The sequence below is a fragment of the Syngnathoides biaculeatus genome, chromosome 9 (genome assembly GCF_019802595.1).
Source record: "Syngnathoides biaculeatus isolate LvHL_M chromosome 9, ASM1980259v1, whole genome shotgun sequence".
NCBI lineage: Eukaryota > Metazoa > Chordata > Actinopteri > Syngnathiformes > Syngnathidae > Syngnathoides > Syngnathoides biaculeatus.
In genome coordinates, this window is record NC_084648.1 from 5,984,868 (window position 1) to 5,991,381 (window position 6,514).

Below are 6,514 nucleotides of genomic sequence, written 5' to 3' on the forward strand. Positions count from 1 at the left end.
CAAGGTGACGCTGCAGGCTGCACACAGAACAAAGAAAACCTTGGGCTCACCGTGCCCAATAGGATTTTTTTCTTTTTTTATTACATGTAAGGCATTACATATAATTTATTTGTATACAAACTCGTTCCATCCATCCAGCCAGCCATTTTCTTTGCTGCTTATCCTCACGAGGGTCGCAGGAGCCTATCCCAGCTGTCAACAGGCAGTAGGCGGGGTACACCATGAACTGGTTGCCAGCCAATCGCAGGGCACATAGAAACAAACACCCGCACTCACAATCACACCTAGGGGCAATCTCGAGTGTCCAATTAATGTTGCATGTTTTTAGGATGTGGGAGGAAACCGGAGTGCCCGGAGAAAACTCACGCAGGCACGGGGAAAACATGTAAACTCACACACAGGCGGGGCCGGGATTGAACCCGGGTCCTTAGAACTGTGAGTGCAACGCTTTACCAGCTGATCCACTGTCCCGCTTGTATACAAACTCTTCATGCAATTTGTATTTTTAATTTCTACACCGGAGAATACACTGGCGGGGGAAAAAACATGAACTTGTTTATCCATCATTGTGTACTATTTTTAAAAACATTACGAAGACAGTTAGGTGATGTAAAACAAAACCGTGTGTGTGTGTTTAATGTGTTTAAAACAACATACAGTATCTTTTATATTTTTCATTTTAGAATGGTCTTAGCTGTTGTAATTCTTCACGCCTGATTCGCCAGTTAACGTCAGGAAGCTGTCTTCATATACAATAAGTTTGGAATAAAGGCATACTTGCACACACAGGAAAGTAAAAAGAGTGATGTCCTCCACTTTTCCTGTTTTTCAATTAACTGTGACTTCTAAACTTGACCAATCAAGTCTTTGCATCTGCAAAGTAACTGTGTCATCACATTTGACGTTTGTGTAATCCCAAGTACTGCATAAAGCAGAAAGTCGACATTTGTGGTCAAAATCACTTACCTAAAAGAAAAGACTGGATGGCTCATTGGCCACCAAAACTGAAGTCGCCATCCGCCATCTTGATACTCCCAAAACAACAATCCCGACCTGTGCAGCAACAGCGATTAATGCAGTTTCGTGGCTCTGAGAAAATTTTCCACAGGTAAATTATAAAGATTTACTTTGACACTGTTAAAGTTTGTTTGTAAAGTTTTTTTTTTTCCTGATGATCTTAATTCACCTGAACAAAGTTTTGTTTCCGGTTGTTGTTCATTGTTCACTCTCTGCTTCACCTTTATAGGCTGACAGTTTTTCATGAAAAAGTGATGTAAATATTTTCCCAACTTCATCAGTGGTTAAGCAAGAAAAAAACATTTTCTGTGAAATTTTTGATGAATTTCATAATACCGAACGCTGTCAATTGAAGATTTTCAAACACGAGGAAACAAGTTTATTTTTTTTGACTGAAATCGGACATCACAGAGACAACAAATGAACAATGCATTTAGCTTGTATTTTCTCAACGCGAGTCCTTATTTCCAAAAATATATCTAACTGATTGACTTAAAATGTAATGTTTTTTATGAAAAAAATGCTTAGTTTTTTGCTAGGTTATTATCGTGTTTCACAGCGTATTTTGGTAAAAGTTAACGTGTCACGAAATCGGGGCCTAGGTAATATGCAAGGTTTCTCGGTAGTCACAGTCTTATGTCTTTCCTTTGCATTTGGCCTATTTTAGTTTACCAAGTCGAATTAAAAGTCCTTCATGTTACCAAAACAGAAAAAAATGTCAAACTCACACGACCAGTTTTAATTCTACATGCCAAATTTTGCGCAAACCCCGCCATAATCCAACCTGTAAACAATGTCCTCCACTCGTTTTGTGAGTACCAAGATGGCGGCCAACTGGCTTCAACCGATTGACATACCGCTCGACGTTTATGTTTTTTTTTTTTTTTTTAGGTCAGTGGTCAAAGTACAGGAATCCTTTTGCTACGCAGACGGTACATTTTTGACGTAGATTAGCGCGACGTAATCTTAAATAGACGTTGTATCTGAATGACGTCATTTCGTTATCATGGAAATACGGGAGGCGAGTTTTCTTTTCCTAAAACGACCAGGGGAAAACCGCGTGCGTAACACCTGCTTACACGGTGAAACAAGGGGAAGAGGTACAAATTGTTGGTAGTATTTCGCGCCATTAGTACACGGAGTCATTATTCACAGCAACATCACGCCGCGGTGTTTACACTGCAAGCAGCCAGAAAGTGGGAACACCAATTGTCAACCTTTGGAGGTAAGGACTACACTTAATGCTCTCATAATAGATACGTTTACATTGTGATAGCTAATTAACTGCATGCACTTTGCTATGCATATGGCCGTTTGCGAAAATGAATGTTTTCTTCACAAACCAAATATGGTTTCCTTGCAGGATTCAGGGATTATTGTACATGATTGAAGCGTGTTAAATAGAAACTATGATTTAATTGTGTTTGCTGGGTTATGGATGGTCGTGGAGATGGATGCTTAAACTATTGAGGTAAAGTTCGTATTGTATCTTTAGCTATTCTTTTTTTTTCTTCTTCCAGAAACTGCTACCTGAGGGCTATGAACATTTAGTCTGCACGTATCAAAACATTGCTGAAGGACAATTTAGGGCCCAAATTAAATTAAGAAATACTACCGAAGAGGAGGTACACAAATGGCTTGGAAGATTTCCAATCATCCTCCCTGCTGACATGGAGGAAGTCTAAAACATGTATTTCTCTGGCGTATGTAATCATTTAGGGCAGTTAAACATCCTTGGAAATCACAGATTCATAAAGGCTCCCATATCAAATAAGTACATAGGTTACAACTATTATTGATATACTGTTATTACATACAACCAGGTTTCAGTAATTTAGATCCAATAAAGAACTTGTAGAAAAATGTTTTAATAGAGACTTCACAATTGTATATTGTATATTTATATGGCTGTGCACAGATAATAGTACCCTTCATATAATTTACCTTGTTTGATACATTATGGCTGTTGACTGAAAAATACACATGAGCTGTTCAACAGAAGGGTAATGAATATTTCTTTACATTTTTACAAATTGCCAACCATGCTACAGTAAATAGTGGGGGGGAATTACTTTTGAATGCATCAACCTTTTCTCAATAAATATGTTTCCAATGATGCATGACCTCGGGGATCTCCATATATTTGCATAAAGGGGAGTCCTACATTTTGGTCAGTGAGTCAGAATGATGTCAGAGCAGTGATCTGACAGTCATACCAAAACAGTTGGCGTGACACACACAGACGCACAACATCTGCACATTTTAAACAGCGACCTTCGGTCACAACGAATGGTGCCGTTTTGTGGTGGAAACATCATGGCATGCAGGCGTTTCTCATCACATGTCCCCAGTGCGCAGCCAGTTTGTTTAAATGTACATTAATTGTAATTCCCTTGTGTCTAAGGTGGACTCGAGATGTCATCACAACTGTGGTTCAAATTCGAAAGCTGTTCCAAAAAAGACCAAAAACACATCATGTTGCGCCACGATGTACTTGGTCCTGAAACGGGAAATGCAAAGTAAAAACAGATTGTCGAGGTAAGATGGGGAACTGAAACTAGGCACTGAAAGGTCTAACACTTGGAAAATGTTTGTTTACTGATCTATGCATTATGTGTTCTCATGTAGGTGTCAGGATCCTCATATCAAGGATGGCTAGCTATTTAATAATCTCAGACATGAGCACAATCACCGGCTGTTTTGCTCTGCTTCTATGAAGAGGCGAGACGTCTCATCGGAGACCATCGACAAACTTAAAGTACTCTTTGAGAGTGGCCATTCCCCTTCCACAGCACTGGAAACGATCAAGCATGACCTACAGGATCAGGAAGGCGACTATTCTCAGGGGGAGAGCATAGACGAGGTCCCTTCAACTGGCAGATCTAACACCTCAGGTCAGTGACAACGGTATGCCAATATGTTATCATGATGTTCCTTTTTTTACAACAATCTAGGTTATTGATCAGATATAATTGGTGTTTTGTGTTTTTCCCAAAGGTACATCATCTGGAGGAGACCTGAAGGCAGGTTTGCGGCAGTTCTACAGAACAATGACAAAAAAAATGGAAGATGACCCTGAAAACTTCAGAGCTCCAATTCGTGCCTTTCTGGAAATCAGCAGCAAAATGAATGATAGCTCCATCATATCCGCTCTGCATTGTTTTGGTAATATGCCACAGGTCAAAGCCAGATATCTGCAGTCTTCAAAAATGATAGGCGTACAACCAACTGCCATTGCCAGAAGAAAGGCAGCACTCGGTGGGAGACGAGCTTTGATCCCTGGGCGACCCCCAAAATCCTCAAGAAAGGCGCATCAATATAGAAAAGGAGAATCGCAAGAAAAGTGCACCTCATTCCTTGGCCAAAAGTGTAGATGACAACACATGTCTTGGGGTCATCACAAATGTTCATAAAGTTGCCTAATAGCACATGATTACCTGAAAGAAGAGGTGGTCCCAACTTTTGAAGCAGCTCAGGTCCTGTTTGGAGGTCCTGTTTTGAAAACGAACGCTCAAAATCCCTGGTGGTCGTGATGACGATGATAATGAAATGAGATCTACAGTATTTAAACTAGCTCCACATGCAGTGTGTATATTATGTGGTGTGGTTGTAGGCTATATTCCATTAACCTCAAAGACATTACTCATGCACTGTGCATATGTTGTAAGTATGGCCAGTTAATTTACATGATTGCATGTTTACATGTATGTGGCCTATGAGATCTAGGAAAATCTAAAAATTATTTGTGTTGGGACTTTTATGAAACGGTTAAAAGTACATTTCAGAGTTATAAGGAAACAGTACAATGATTAAGTAGAATTTGTTATGGGCTGATACATTCATGATATGAAAGACAGCAAAGGGTGCATTATTAGGTTTTGGGCTGTGAGTGATTCTAGCCTATTATCCAGCGATTTTTGTTCTCTAAAGTAATTGCAGTAGCAGCAGTGTACCTTTCATGACAGAAACAAAGTGCATTTTGGGGTTTACACTGATTATAATCATTTTAAACGCAATTATGCACTTTGATGTGTTTGCTGTCATAAAATGTGCTATTCTACTGTTGCTACTACTAATAATCATAATAAAATTTGCCAGAAAATATATATATTTTCTCTACTGTTACACTCGCTACTAGTACTATAAAATAAGCCAGAAATATTTATATATTTTCTGGCGAATTTTATTATTAGTATTAGTAATAGTAGTAGCGGCAGTGGCGGTATAGCACCTTGCATTACAGCAAACAACTCAAAAGTGCAGCAGCATTAATGTGTTTAGGGCTGTGATAATCATATTATCCATTGGTTTGGAATAGCGCGGATAATCGATATGATTTTTACAGGGACCAATCAAATGGCTTGGGGGCGCGGTTTTCCTATGATCATCCTAGGAAAAGAAAACTCGCATACGGTAGTAGATAGGATAAAAAATGAGAGGCAACCATGTCCCGAGTACGTTTAGTACTCGCACTGGGTAGTATCCGGGTAGATAGTCTGTCGTTGATGAAATTCGGATTGTTCGCCCCGAGATGGCGCTGCTGCTGATGCAAAAAAAAAAAAAAAAATTGCATACTTTTCTCTTTCAATAGGTTATTTTACATTTAATTTAAAATTTTGATTCAAGTGTGAAATTCACGTTTATAAAAACTTCCCAAAAAGTAATACAGACTGTTTTTCTTGAGGCTTAGTGGATTACCATGTAGAAATGGGCAAGATTCAGCAGTCATTACGAGTGAATAAATTGTTTTTAAATAGATTAATAATGATGCATTTCTCCACCCATTTTTCATTGTCGTGTGCCAAAAGCAGTGCACATATAATGTGGGTTTCAGAATTGGAGGACATTTTCTTGTCTACTTGATATTATTTTGTCCTGATACAAAACGTAAAAGTCATCTGAATATTATTTGAATACAAAATAACAGTTGAGCACCTGCAAAAATAACTTCTTTTCCTCTTGTTCCTTCATCTTTATGACCAATCTATACTAGTATATTAAATTTAACAGGTTAAATGTGTTTTAAATCAGCATTATTTTATCGAGTCTACCTTGGAATTACTGGGGGGGGGGGGGACGTTTTAACAAAGACATTTTAAATTGCAGTAATTATGCTTTGTAGTTGTCTCTTAACGTACACAACCTTGTTTACAGAATCGGTGGTCATAAAAAGTGAGCGATGTGACTCAGCAGATATGACATCATCAGGCTAATTGTTCTGACCATGAGTCCATCTAATTAATGTAAATCCTCATTCATATTTCTGTTTTTGTTTTGTGACACTCATGATTAGAAAAGACATCGATAGTAAAGCTTCTCTTTGGCATAGCAACTAACAGCTTGCATATACTCCAGTGTTGAGGAAAATACTGTAATAATTGCATGAATTTGCAATATAGTTTTAAAATACAGTAGAACCCCCCCTAGTCACAGATAACACAGCTCTGTCTCACAAGTAGCTCATGCCAACAGTAATTGGTGCCCACCCCTCAAAAAG

The 6,514-nt window shown here is 38.6% G+C and overlaps 1 long non-coding RNA gene across 4 annotated transcripts; it reads left to right on the forward strand.

The window, feature by feature from the left end:
* Positions 1–1,060: 1,060 nt before the first annotated feature.
* On the forward strand, positions 1,061–6,497 carry LOC133506112 (uncharacterized). 4 transcript variants are annotated; one of them, XR_009796408.1, is made up of 4 exons: positions 1,061–1,108; positions 3,422–3,555; positions 3,646–3,911; positions 4,015–6,497. It is a non-coding gene; the product is annotated as an uncharacterized LOC133506112 (long non-coding RNA). The 4 variants fall into 4 exon arrangements; XR_009796407.1 differs by lacking the exon at positions 1,061–1,108 and adding an exon at positions 1,183–2,242 and having other exon boundaries at positions 2,538–3,555; XR_009796406.1 differs by lacking the exon at positions 1,061–1,108 and adding an exon at positions 1,192–2,488.
* Positions 6,498–6,514: the final 17 nt, after the last annotated feature.